The 13,092-nt window shown below is 38.6% G+C and overlaps 1 protein-coding gene across 4 annotated transcripts in view; it reads right to left on the minus strand.

The window, feature by feature from the left end:
* C10H4orf17 (chromosome 10 C4orf17 homolog) overlaps nt 1–13,092 on the minus strand; it is a 365,717-nt gene that overhangs the window by 195,007 nt on the left and 157,618 nt on the right. The window lies entirely within an intron of this gene.

Raw genomic sequence — 13,092 nt, forward strand, 5'->3', positions numbered from 1 at the left:
TATTTACTCAAGAAGGTACTTTATTGGTTAAATGATTTGTTAATTATTACAATTAACTGAAAGTTCATTACAAAGTAATTAAAAAGTAATACAGTGGCTTGAAGTCTAGGGATGGGAATGAAGCAGCTGTGGACATGGCATGCAAAACAGGTAACTGAGAAATGAAACATACATCCAAAGCAATAGATTTTCTAAGTAGCTATATATACATATACAGATGTACATTTTTGCAAAAATATTTTCAATCTAGAACTTTTCTATTAACTATTATGTCTTAAGTCCATAGCTCTAGAATCAGTTTCATTTTTTTTTTGAATATGTGAAAGTCTAAGGTGGAGTTCCCATTGTGGCTCAGCGGTAATAAACCCAACTAGCATCTATGAGGACGATCCCTGGCCTCACTCAGGGGGTTGAGGATCCAGTGTTGCCATGAGCTGTGGTGTAGGTTGCAGATGCAGCTCGGATCCCACATTGCTGTAGCTGTGGTGTGACACAGCCAGCAGCTGCAGCTCCAATTTGACCCCTAGCCTGGGAATTTCCATATGCTGCAGGCAAGCCCTAAAAAATTAATATTGTAAAAACGGCCATACTACCCAAAGTAATCTACAGATTCAATGCAACTCCCATCAAATTACTCAAGACATTTTTCACAGAACTAGAACAAACAATCAAAAAATTTATATAGAACCATAAAAGATGCAAAATTGCCAAAACAAACCTGGGGCGGCGGGGGGCGGGGGGACAAACAAACAAATCAGTAGGCATAACTCTCCCAGACTTCAGACAATATTACAAAGCTACAGTAATCAAGATAGTGTGATACTGGTACAAAAACACATAGAGACCAATGAAATAGAATAGAGTCCAGAAATAAACCCAGACACATATGGCCAATTAATCTTTGACAAAGGAGGCAAGAATATAAAGTGAGAAAAAGACAGTCTCTTCAGCAAGTGGTGCTGGGACAACGGGATGGCTGCATGTAAATCATTGAAACTAGAACACACACTCACACCATGCACAAAAATAAACTCAAAGTGGCTTAAAGATTTAAACAGAAGACAGGACACTGTAAAACTCCTAGAAGAGACCATAGGTAAAACATTCTCTGACATCAACTGTACAAATGTTTTCTTAGGTCAGTCTCCCAAAGCAATAGAAATAAAAACAAAAAATAAATGAATGGGACCTAATGAAACTTACAAGCTTTTGCACAGCAAAAGAAACCATAAAAAAAAGACAACCTATGGAATGGGGAGAAAATGTTTTCAAATGATGCAACCAACAAGGGCTTAATCTCCAAAATATACAAACAACTCATTAACTCAACAGCAAAAAATAAAAAATAAAAACAACCCAATTGAAAAATCGGCGGGAGACCCAAACAGACATTTCTCCAAAGTAGACATGTGGATGGACAACAGGCACATGAAAAAAATGCTCAACATCACTGATTATTAGAGAAATGCAAATCAAAACTACAATGGGATACCACCTCACACTGGTCAGAATGGCCATCATTAGTAATTCCACAAATAATAAATGCTGGAGAGAGTGTGGAGAAAAGGAAACCCTCCTACTCTCTTGGTGAGGATGTAAATTGGTAAAACCACTATGGAAAACAGTACGGGGGTGCCTCAGAAACTAAATATAGAACTACCATATGACCCAGCAATCCCACTCCTGGGCATCTATCCAGACAAAAATTTCATTGCAGTACTATTCACAAGAGCTGAGACATGGAAACAATCTAAGTATCCACTGATAGATTAATGGATTAAGAAGATGTGGTACATATACATAATGGAATACAACCAGCCTGGAAAAAGAACAAAACAATGCCATTTGCAGCAACATGGATGGAACTAGAGACTCTGATACTAAGTGAAGTAAGTCGGGAAGAGAAAGACAAATAACATATGATATCATCATTTATACATGGAATCTAAAATATGGCACAAATGAGTTTATCTACAGAAAAGAAACAAACTCATGGACATGGAGAATAGACTTGTGGTTGCCAAGAGGGAGGGGGATGGACTGGGTGTTTGGGGTTAGTAGATGCAAACTATTGCATTTGGAGTGGATAAGCAATGAAATCCTGTTGTATAGGACAGGGAACTTTTTTTTTTTTTGTCTTTTTGCCTTTTCTAGGGCCACACCTGTGGCATATGGAGGTTCCAGGCTAGGGGTCTAATCGGAGATGTAGCCACCAGCCTATGCCAGGGCCACAGCAACGTGGAATCCGAGCCACGTCTGCAACCTACACCACAGCTCACTGCAACGCTGGATGCTTAACCCACTGAGCAAGGCCAGGGGTTGAACCCACAACCTCATGGTTCCTAGTCAGATTCATTAACCACTGAGCCACGACGGGAACTCCCAGGACGGGGAACTATATCTAATCACTTGTGATGGAATATGATGGTGGGTAATGTCAGAAAAAGAACATATATATATATATATGTATAACTGGGTGACTTTGCTGTACAGCAGAAACTGACAGAACATTGTAAATCAAAAATAATTCAGAAAATTTTTTTAATAAACAAAATTTTTAAAGAAAATAATTGAATCTCCCATAGTCCCTTGCAAAAAAATTATAAAGTGAAAAAGTATGATTTAAATTTTGACAATCACATACACTTAGGAAAAAACATGCTAGAAAAATGCATTTTGTCAAAAGAGGCAGGAAATGGAGCATCTATTCTGTTAGTATGGATCATAGCAAGAGCAGAAACATTCTGAAGGCAGAGTCAGGAGCTCTCCTGGCAGCTCCCTGATCCATTCAAGGAAACAGCTTTCTTGGTAAGTCAGGTCTGACATTATTTTTTTTTTTTGGAAGCTCAGCCTAGAGTCTTTTTGCTCAACCAACTCAGTGAATCTGTAAGCCACCTACTTCCCTCAAGAAAACTCTTCTGGGTAAACTAGCTTGAGTGGATTCTGTTGCCTACAGTGATGAAGATTTTGACAAGCATGAGGTGTTAGCTGAATCCCTGGGCATAGATAGTATTGTCCAGGGAGGGCGTATAGGACTTTACGAGAATAAGTCAGAAAGGGAAAATGAAGAAGAATTTCCGTCAGGGAGACGGTATCAGCTAACAGCCACAGGCAGAAGTGTTTGCACTACTCTCTATGGAACCATGAGCAAAGCAGCTTAATGAGAATTAGGAGATATGACTGAACAGGAAGTGCAATGACAGACTGTAGAGAGACCTTTGATGTTGGGCTTTGGCTTTTTTCCTACAGAAATAGAGCCACTGAAGGTTTAGTAAGTGTGCCAACCCAGGATTAATTAGTAGTGGTATGTAGAATAGGGACTAACTAGCAGAGAGTTTCACTGGGACATGAATTAGATGAATCGCAAGAGATGGATGTGAGAAACTCCATAAAAGAAGGATCATCGATATTGGTGTCTGTTGTGAGAAAGAAAAGCCAAAGCTGACCAAAGGTCAGGAAATCAGAGGACAGGTAAAGACGAATAATCCTACTGACATATATAGTGTGGCCCAAAAAGGGTTTTAAAAAGATAAGAAATGGGCCATGTCTTAGAAACATGGGCTTTGGAGGTTTCAGAGGCATTCAAAAGATGACCAGTAAGTAGACACTGACTTGAGGTTCAAGATGCCATGGGGGAGTTCCCGTCGTGGCGCAGTGGTTGACAAATCCGACTAGGAACCATGAGGTTGCAGGTTTGGTCCCTGCCCTTGCTCAGTGGGTTAACGATCCGGCGTTGCCGTGAGCTGTGGTGTAGGTTGCAGACGCGGCTCGGATCCCGTGTTGCTGTGGCTCTGGCGTAGGCCGGTGGCTACACCTCCGATTCAACCCCTAGCCTGGGAACCTCCATATGCCGCGGGAGCGGCCCAAGAAATAGCAACAACAACAACAACAAAAAAGACAAAAGACAAAAAAAAAAAAAGATGCCATGGGACATGAGGTAATAATAAAAAGGATGAAAATAAAGATGATTTCCAAGAAGAGAGGGCTGTTGTTAGGGCACGTTTTCATCTTTGAAATGGAAGAAAGAAGTTATGTGGAAGGAGAGAGACAGTGCAGCCGGAGGAGATAGGAACACAACGAGGGGACACTGGTAATGACGGTAAGAGAACTAAGGAAAGATCTCCATTTTACCTCTGGACGTGTAAGTTCTAGTGAAGACAGGAGAGTGGGAGAGGCAAACAGCATAAGCAAAGAAGCTCAAGAGTCAAGCTGTAACGAAAAAAAGGCAAGGATGGAAAAGTTTACAGTGTTGGACTAAAATAGCAGTAGCAACTGGCTTGAGAGGAAATTCTTTTAGGGGGATAAACAAACATGTCAGTGGACAGTAGAGAAGAAATGATGAAAACAAATTTAAAGAGAAATAATAGATTAAATTGCCACAGAAGAGACAGAAGATGAATACAACACACAAGAGAGATAGAAGCTAACCTCAGTTTTCTCATCTGTAAAATGGAGATAACAAAAGCATCTATCTATGAGATTGTTGTGATAATTAAATGAGAGTTCGTGTAACACATATTCTCACTCCCAGCAGTTCTTCATCCCATTACAAATAATAACCCATTGTCTAAACACCAGTATATATTCTCAAACCACCTTTACCTGCTGCTTCTACTATAGGGCTTAGGAAAACTACACACTTGCTTTCCCAGCCTTTCTTGCATCCAGGAGTCACCATATGACACAATTCTTGCCAAGTGAGAAGTAAAAATATTCCGATGGAGCTTTCCAGTATGAGAGTGCCCATCTTTTGATGAAGGAAATGGGCATGGTTTGCACTATCTCTTTTTATTTTCCTTCCCCCATTTTTTCCCTCCCCAGTTCTGTCTGCCTGAAAAGCAGTTGTAAAACCTGTAGCTGGGGCAGCCATCTCGGAACCACTGATAGCAATCATAGGAAAACTAAGGGAATTTCAGAAACACTGGTCTTCATATCACCATGATGCTGAACACATGCAGAGAAATACCTACCTCCAAATTCTGATTTTCTGATAAGAAAATAACCCTTAAATATTTAGTCCACTCTGAGTCAAGTTTTCAGTTATTTGCCCTTGAGTCCATTTCTAATTACTACACTTCTTAGGGTCACTTTAGACTTCCTCATCTCCACACTAACGTTTGAAAACGGGAGCCCACAACCTAGCCCACTCTTCCTCCCTCATGTAAGTCTGTCAAACATAAAATGCCACTGGACACTCACTGCCATGGCACACTGCCTGCCCATAGTAAGCTACCGATAAATAATTGCTGCTATTATTACTATTGATGACCTCCTCCTCTGACTCCTAAACAGAGAAGCATTCATGTGTTGCCCAACATATAATCTCTAATATTATGTTTAACTTAAAGACTATGTTAACCTTCAACATATACTATGTTCAACATTTATCTTTTAGTTAAATCTCTTATCATTACTAAATACCTTTTCAAGGGCTGTGTCTTAAGATGCCAAGACCTAATCTTGTATTTATCTAATTCCCCCAGTACCTAACATACTGTAAAACACTTAGTAGGGAAGCGGTGAATGTTCATTTGCAACTTAATCTTTGCCAATTTAGATATTTACAATCAGCAATAAGTCACCTTAGTGTGGAATAGTCAAATTTCATCATGCTCATGCACTGAGTGTAAAGTTCAAACCCATGAATGAACATTGCTGCCTACCTGAGGGTCTACATTTCCATTCAATCTTGTGGTTCTCCTCACGTCATTAAAGATACAATAATTAATAACCCCCCCAAATTTTACTTCCTCTAAAACGGTTCCCAAAAGGAATGACATTTCTTTCTAGTTTGGTAAGTGAGAAAAACAAGAATACATCTAATTAAGTGATAGTTAAATGGAAAATTATTATTACATAAAGAAAGAATGATATAGCTTTGAAAGTGATTTCATTATTTGGCATGAAGTAGTCCATCATCTGGATGATTGAAAAATTAAGAAATAAGAAAAAATAGCTCATGAAACAGAGAATGTTCTGACCAATGCCAAAATTAAACATTAAATGAGGAGTAAATCACTGAATCTGCAAGAAGTCACTTAACATATTCAATTATTTACTTGTATTTGGGAAGGGGGAAATTTATATAATAGACTTCCAACTTTTGAAGATTTATAATACTGTGGGACCTAGCTGTTGTGAATATGTAATGTACACACAGAAGGAGGAATTTCTGCTCTCTCTGGGAGAGCAGGTATCTTAGGGCTTACTACACAGTCTAAGAAACAACGAGGAGGGAGGAAAGAACTGCAGTGCTCCCCGCTGGTGCAAAAAGTCATGACTGTGACAATTCCCCCTTTCCCTCCACCCAGGCTTCTAGGCAGGGGATGGGGGGTTACTGTTGCAGTGGCAACCATTAGTAATCTCTAGGAGAAAAGGAGTTCTGCCCCAAATGCTAATGGAGTTCCTAGTGTCTCTCTGCTCCATTTTTCAGAACTATAAAAATTGTTGGTTAAACACTCTACTTAAAACTCCTTTATATAAACATCAGAAGTAGAAATAAATAATGTTAACATTTAGCCAGTATATTGGACTTTAAAATTAAGTTAGATGCTCTATTCTTATATGATAATTTTTTCTATTTTAAACTAAACTTTCCATTTTTAAAAATGTTTAGCAAGTAGTAGTCTATTGTCAGTTTCTTCTAGGCCTTCCTGCAAGTCAAAATTATACCCCAAGTGACTTTCCCATCTCTACACACCTGTCTCCTTCACGCTTCATGTCACTCAAAAAGTTCCCCAAATCCCTCTCCTCCCTCCTGTCCTTATTAACTGAAAGTGATCCCCTTCTAAACATCTCTCTTGAGTACCATAAACATTTACTCTAAATTTGTAAAAATGTATTTGAAAAAATAAGCACAGTTGTAGGTGATGCATAATTACACGAAACATTTCTTCATGTGTATATTAGTTTTCTATTGCTGTGTAACAAATTGCCACAAAATGAGCAGCTTGAAAGAATATCCATTATTATCTCATGGTTTCTTTAGGTCAAAAGTCTGGGCATGACTAAATTATTTCCTCTGCTCAGGATCTCTCGAAATTGAAATCAAGGTGTTGGCCAAGCTATATTCCTTTCTGGAGTTTGGGACCCTCTTATAATTTCACATGGTTCTAGGCCAAATTCAGTTCCCTGTGTTTGAGGACTAAGGATTTTATTCTCTTGCTGGCTGTAGGCTGGGAACAATCTCAATGTGGCTCCTTCTGTGTGCCCTCTCATGCTTCCAACCTCCAAACTTCCAATCCCCTTCCAGTCTTATATAATGTAACATAATTATGGGAGTGACTATCCCATCACCATTTGCCAGATAACATTACCTAACCAAGGAAGTGACTAGCCAAGCAGTTTCCATTTACACTTAAGTGTAGGAGTCTATACAAAGTGTGTCCACCAGGCGGGCAGTATTTTTGGACGTCTTAGAATTCTCTACCACAAGACAATAGGACTCAGAATTAGAAACTCAATGTCAAGTTCTCATAAATTATTAAAGACCGTAGTTGACAGAAATTCAATTACTGTGCCTCTCTTTAACACTTTCAGAATATTGGATAAATCAAATTTTACTATGGGGCATATTGATTTAAACAGTTTGGGTAACAATGTATTCCCACATAGAAGTTATTGGCTAGGTCTATAACCAAATATTTCCAAAGAAATGGAGAAAACATAGATGTCCTGGGTGTTGAAAACAGGATCATAGAACTAATAGAAACACGGGGCAAAGAAGATAGAGGAGAAAATATGCATGATATATCAGGATATATTGCTTTGAATCTTTGCCTTCTCATGAGATTCAGATAAGGTGGGAGGTTGACGTCAATAATTTTATGAAAGTATTTAAAAATCAAATTCTGAGCATGATGGAAAAAATTAAATTTTGGTAGAAAGACAAAGTCACAAAGAAAATATTATATAAGGGAAAACATCTGCAATGCGTATAACTGACAATGTATATCTCATATCCAAATGCCATTTTATTTTTTAAAAAAGACAAACAGCTATAGGAAAATGGGCAATAAGGGAAGTTCATAAGAGAGGGAGATACAAATGGCCAACAAGTATATGAAATGGTGTGAACCTTGAGTGTGATCAGCAAAATGCACAATAAAATGGGGTATCATTTCTTACCTCCTAGCTTATACTACTGATAAAAATGTGAACTGTTTCTGAAAAGCAATTGGTAATGTTTATTAAAATTTAAAAGCATACCTATCCTTTCCCCAGGAGTATTATACTTGGAAACCACCCACTAGAAATAAGAATAGCTGGGTGTTACGATATAAAGACAAGGTTATTTATTGCAGGCTTGTTTGTAGAAGAAAAAAAAAATCTTAAACAGTTTAACTGGCAGAATAAGAAATGATAAAACCTTATTTTAAATGTTCAGTGTATATTTAAAAGACCTTATATCTTTTTTTTTTTTTTTTTTTACTTTTTAGGGCTGCACCCACAGCATATGAAGCTCCCAGGATAGGGTAGAATAGAAGCTACAGTTGCCAGCCTACATCACAGCCACAGCAACATGGGATCCGAGCCACATCTTCCACCTATTCCACAGCTCATGGCAATGCCAGATCCGCTATCCACTGAGTGAGGCCAGGGTTCAAAACCACATCCTCATGGATACTAGTCAGATTTGTTTCCGCTGCACCACAGCAGAAACTCCCAACAACCACTTATTTCTTTTTTTTAAGAGGGATGAATATGGTGCAAATTGCATGTAAAAACCAGAGTACAAAGTAATGTGTATTGCATGATCCAATTCTTGTGAAAGACAAAAACGTACCAAAAATATATTCCCACTTATTAGTATACAGGTTCAAATGAGCACAGAGAAAGCTGTAGAGATGTATAAACATACTGTTTACCTCAGAAACCTGGGACTGAAGGGAGTTGGAGAACAAAGTTGACTTCTTAATTGCAACTGTCTGCTTCTACTTGTTACAATGAGATTTATGACCTTATTACCTATAAAGAAGCTATAAAGAAAGGAAATGACGAAACATGTGTAATTGTGAAACACCATTGAAGTTACTGTGATTTTTGTTTCTATTTAAGAAAAAAATCCTCTGGCCAAATAATTGTCAAAATAACATAAACTGTTTTTAGATGTCTCTAAAACCCTAAGAAAATTTGCAAACTTTGTCCATTTTGCATGTTACTCATAGAGTCATAAACATGTTTTTCATAGATCACTGAGGAACTAAGGCAGATATATAAAGATAGACCTAAGAAAATATCCACAGGCCTTAAATAAATGTTTAGAGCTTTTAAACATGTGATTATATGGTCTAATATTAGCTTTAGTCACATGAGAGTAATGTAAACAAACTTTCTGGAGTTACTTGCATAGTTCTGGATTCTGCCTTTTTCTCTCAAGGGGCTTATATTTGGATCTTAAATTGCCCTCTTGGACCTCACAATGGTGGCATTTGGGTATGTAACTTCTACACGGGAAACTGGAAAATTCTTGTCTGAAAGATCTGACCAGCCCCAAAAGAAAAGACCTAAACATACCGACACTGTGTATTCCCTAACAATAAAACTCAGAGATAATTCCATAGCAAATCCCACAGTCAACAAAAGCCATCCATGTGTTCAGGGCTTCCCAGCAGCTTGCTGGTGCCCCATCCTTCAACAGAAGCAGATAACCAAGAACCACCAGACATCTGAGGTGATCCTAGCTTTCCAATATGAGAGAAAACAAAGCAAACAAAGAAGTTGGAAGAAATAATCCATGAAATGAAAAAAAATGTAAAAATCTTCAAAAAAGCTATTATTAATATCCTGAAAGAGACAAGATATGGTATATATTAAATAAGAACAAGCTGTAATTTTTTAAAAAATAGCTCTTGGTAATTAAAAAGTATCGCAGCAGGAAAGGAGACCCAATGAAAACATAAAAAATCCCCTTAGTGTACTTTTTCTCAGGAAGCCACTTGACAAAGTTCCCCTAAGGTGATAAATGAATGCAAGAGAACACATGGGGGTCTAGGAAGCAGATGTTCTCACCCTGGAGAGAGGGAAAGGATTCCCCAGGACAAGGCAAAGAAGCTCAAGGATAGCAGGTGCAAAGCCCTCCAGCCCATACTCAAGCAACCCGAAGACTCCAGGAGGAAATGTGTCTGGGAATAAATTTCCAGTACTGTGTCGGTTCCTGCTTAAAAACATGCTGTGTCTTGAGCAATTTAGATGGAAGTAAAGTTGACATGTTCTGGAAAACTGTGCTACAAAACTCAAAAAGTGGCTTTAGGTGTTCCCATCATGGTGCAGTGGAAACGAATCCAACTAGAAACCATGAGGTTGCAGGTTCGATCCCTGGCCTCGCTCCGTGGGTCAGGATCTGGTATTGCCATGAGCTGTGATATAGGTCACAGATGCAGCTCGGATCTTGTGTTTCTGTGGCTATGGTGTAGACTGGCAGTTGAAGCTAGCCTGAGAATCTCCATATGCCACAGGTGTGGCCCTGAAAAACAAACAAACAAAAAAGGTGACTTTAATGATGACAAAGACATTGATGGAAAACATGCAGCTCTAAAACGGGGATAACAGTAGATTTACTGCATGGCTTTTGTGAGGATTGAATGACTTGATAAATGTAAAGCATTTAGAACAGTACTTGGAACACAGTGAGAGTGAAAAGATATTAGCTATTATCATTATCATCATCACCTGCAACTTTATGAAACTCTAAAGTTAGGCCTCCCAGAACACTGACTCTACCACTAGTTCTTTCACCTGGGGAAAGGTATGTAAACTCCTTAAGCCTCAGTGTTCTCATCTATAAAATGTGCATAGAAATGATACCTACCTTATAGGTTAAGGGATTGAATTAGATGAGACAACGTATACCAAAGTACCTAGCAAATTAAGAACTCCATGAATATTAGATGTTGATAGTAATCATTTGTTTTTCATGGAAAATAACACTTAAAATTTTTGAAGTGAAAACTCTCCACCATTAGAGAACTATTTTCCCTCCCTTCCTTCCTTCCTTCCTTCCTTCCTTTCCTTATTTCTTTTCATCTTTTTAGGGCTATACCTGCGGCATATGGAGTTTCCCAGGCTAGGGGTCGAATAGGAGCTATGGCTGCCAGCCTACACCACAGCCAGAGAAACAAGGGATCCAAGCCACATCTGTGACCTCCACTGCAGCTCACAGCAACACTGGATCCTTAACCCACTGAGTGAGGCCAGGGATTGAACCTGCATCCTCATTGATACTAGTCGGTTTCATTACCACTGTGTCACCATGGGAACTCTTAGAGAATTTGTTTTTAAGATATTTTCATATTGTTTCAACAATAACATTTGTATTACTTTGTATTAAAGTATTAATGAACATTTGGTATTTCTACATCATCTGGGTAATTACATTACATCTGCCAAGCACATCATCAAAATGATTTGAAATAAGTCACCAAAATATCCGGGGGACATTCAAATTGTAGCTTGGCTCTCAGAAAGAAGACAGAAGTGTACATCTTTGCGGTTTTAGATTTTGGTTTCTCTTAGATTATTTCCCAAGACCTTCAGGAGATATGCAAACAACATTCACTCTCAATGCTCTTTGTGGCAAGGATCCAGCTCCACGGCCACAGCAACAGTGCCAAGGATTTCAACTCCATCAACATCTTTGACTTCAGTATAAAAATCAAAATGAAATGCTAATCGCACAGTTATTACTGCTTTTGAATGTGGATATTTTTCAAAATTGCTGTAGTAATTTAAAATCTTAATTCAGAGTTGCACTTGGCGGCTACTAAATTTCCTCCTCGACACTTTTTTTTGAAACTTGTCCCTCCTCATGCTTTAAATTTTTCAGACTATTTATGCACATTTGTAAAGGGTTATGATTTTTATCCTTTCTAGATAGTTTAAAAATGATATTAATCTCATCATTGCACAAAATAATTTCACCCCTTAAAAATGGAGGATTTGTACTGAGGATGATTCCTGCCTGTTACAATTTTCTTTCGTAGGTTCTCACAGACCGTAAGTCCTCTATGGGGAAAGGAGACAGCTGGGTCTCTTGCAGAGATGCTGATTTTTTCCTCCACAGGTTTTGGAGTCAGATCCCAGCACTGTTCATTGTTAGCTGTGTGACTGTAACAGAGATGCCAGTCCTTACTTTTCCGTTAATCTTCCAAGAGAGTTTGTGGTAATTTCTTACAATAGCAATAGAAAACTAATTGAATCCCCCTGTTGAAACATGGCCACCTAAGAGCTATGGGTACCCACATCATCCTGTCTGACCACAGCCTCGAAACATTCTCTTAAAAAAAACCATGAGATTAGATTGGATCCACCTGAATAATCTCCTCATTCAAGGTCTTTATCACATTTAAACAATCCTTTTTGCCACACAGGGCAACATATTCCTGGGTTCTGGGGGTAGACATCTTTCAGGGCCATTATTCTGCCTACCACAGGGGGTAAAACTGAACCAATCATATCCCTCTCTTTGGAGAATCTGAATTTAGAAGATGGTACTTGGATTGAAATGGTATATAGAGGTAGGCTGGGTTGCAGAGAGAAAGAGAATGAAAGAGAAAAGTAGAGAGAATGATATCCTTTGACCCTTTAGGAATTGATAGGATTATCTTTGGACATTCCCGATGTTATTCAAGGCCTGTTATACCCTCCATCTTCCAATTATGTGTCCCCTCCTGTTCCCATGTGACCATCTAAACATCTAGATGGCAGGGCAAGAGGTGAGAGCAGAGCACTGGCCAGACGGCATCAAACAAGATGGCCTGACTCTACGGGGTCTGTCCCAATGTGTTTCTGGAGGTTCATAGAGCCATGTGTTCATGGAGTGATGGAAGGTCACAAGTTAGTATAATGGCTCCTAATTCACTTGAGACTTGAAAACAAGGTGGTAATGGCTATAATTCCCTTAAACCCTAGGCTTCCAGGTATGCAAAATGAATAAATAGGAAAATGTGTAAAAGAGGGCATTAAGAGACAAGAATTTGTTCAAGATTCTTTGTTCATGTTGTTGATTCCATCTCTACCTATCAATTCTAGCTCATCTTTCTAGATGTTTTAACCAAATATCTTTCTTTTAAGCCTTCCTGATTCTCTCATGTA

This window comes from Phacochoerus africanus, chromosome 10 (assembly GCF_016906955.1).
Source record: "Phacochoerus africanus isolate WHEZ1 chromosome 10, ROS_Pafr_v1, whole genome shotgun sequence".
Classification (NCBI taxonomy): Eukaryota; Metazoa; Chordata; class Mammalia; order Artiodactyla; family Suidae; genus Phacochoerus; species Phacochoerus africanus.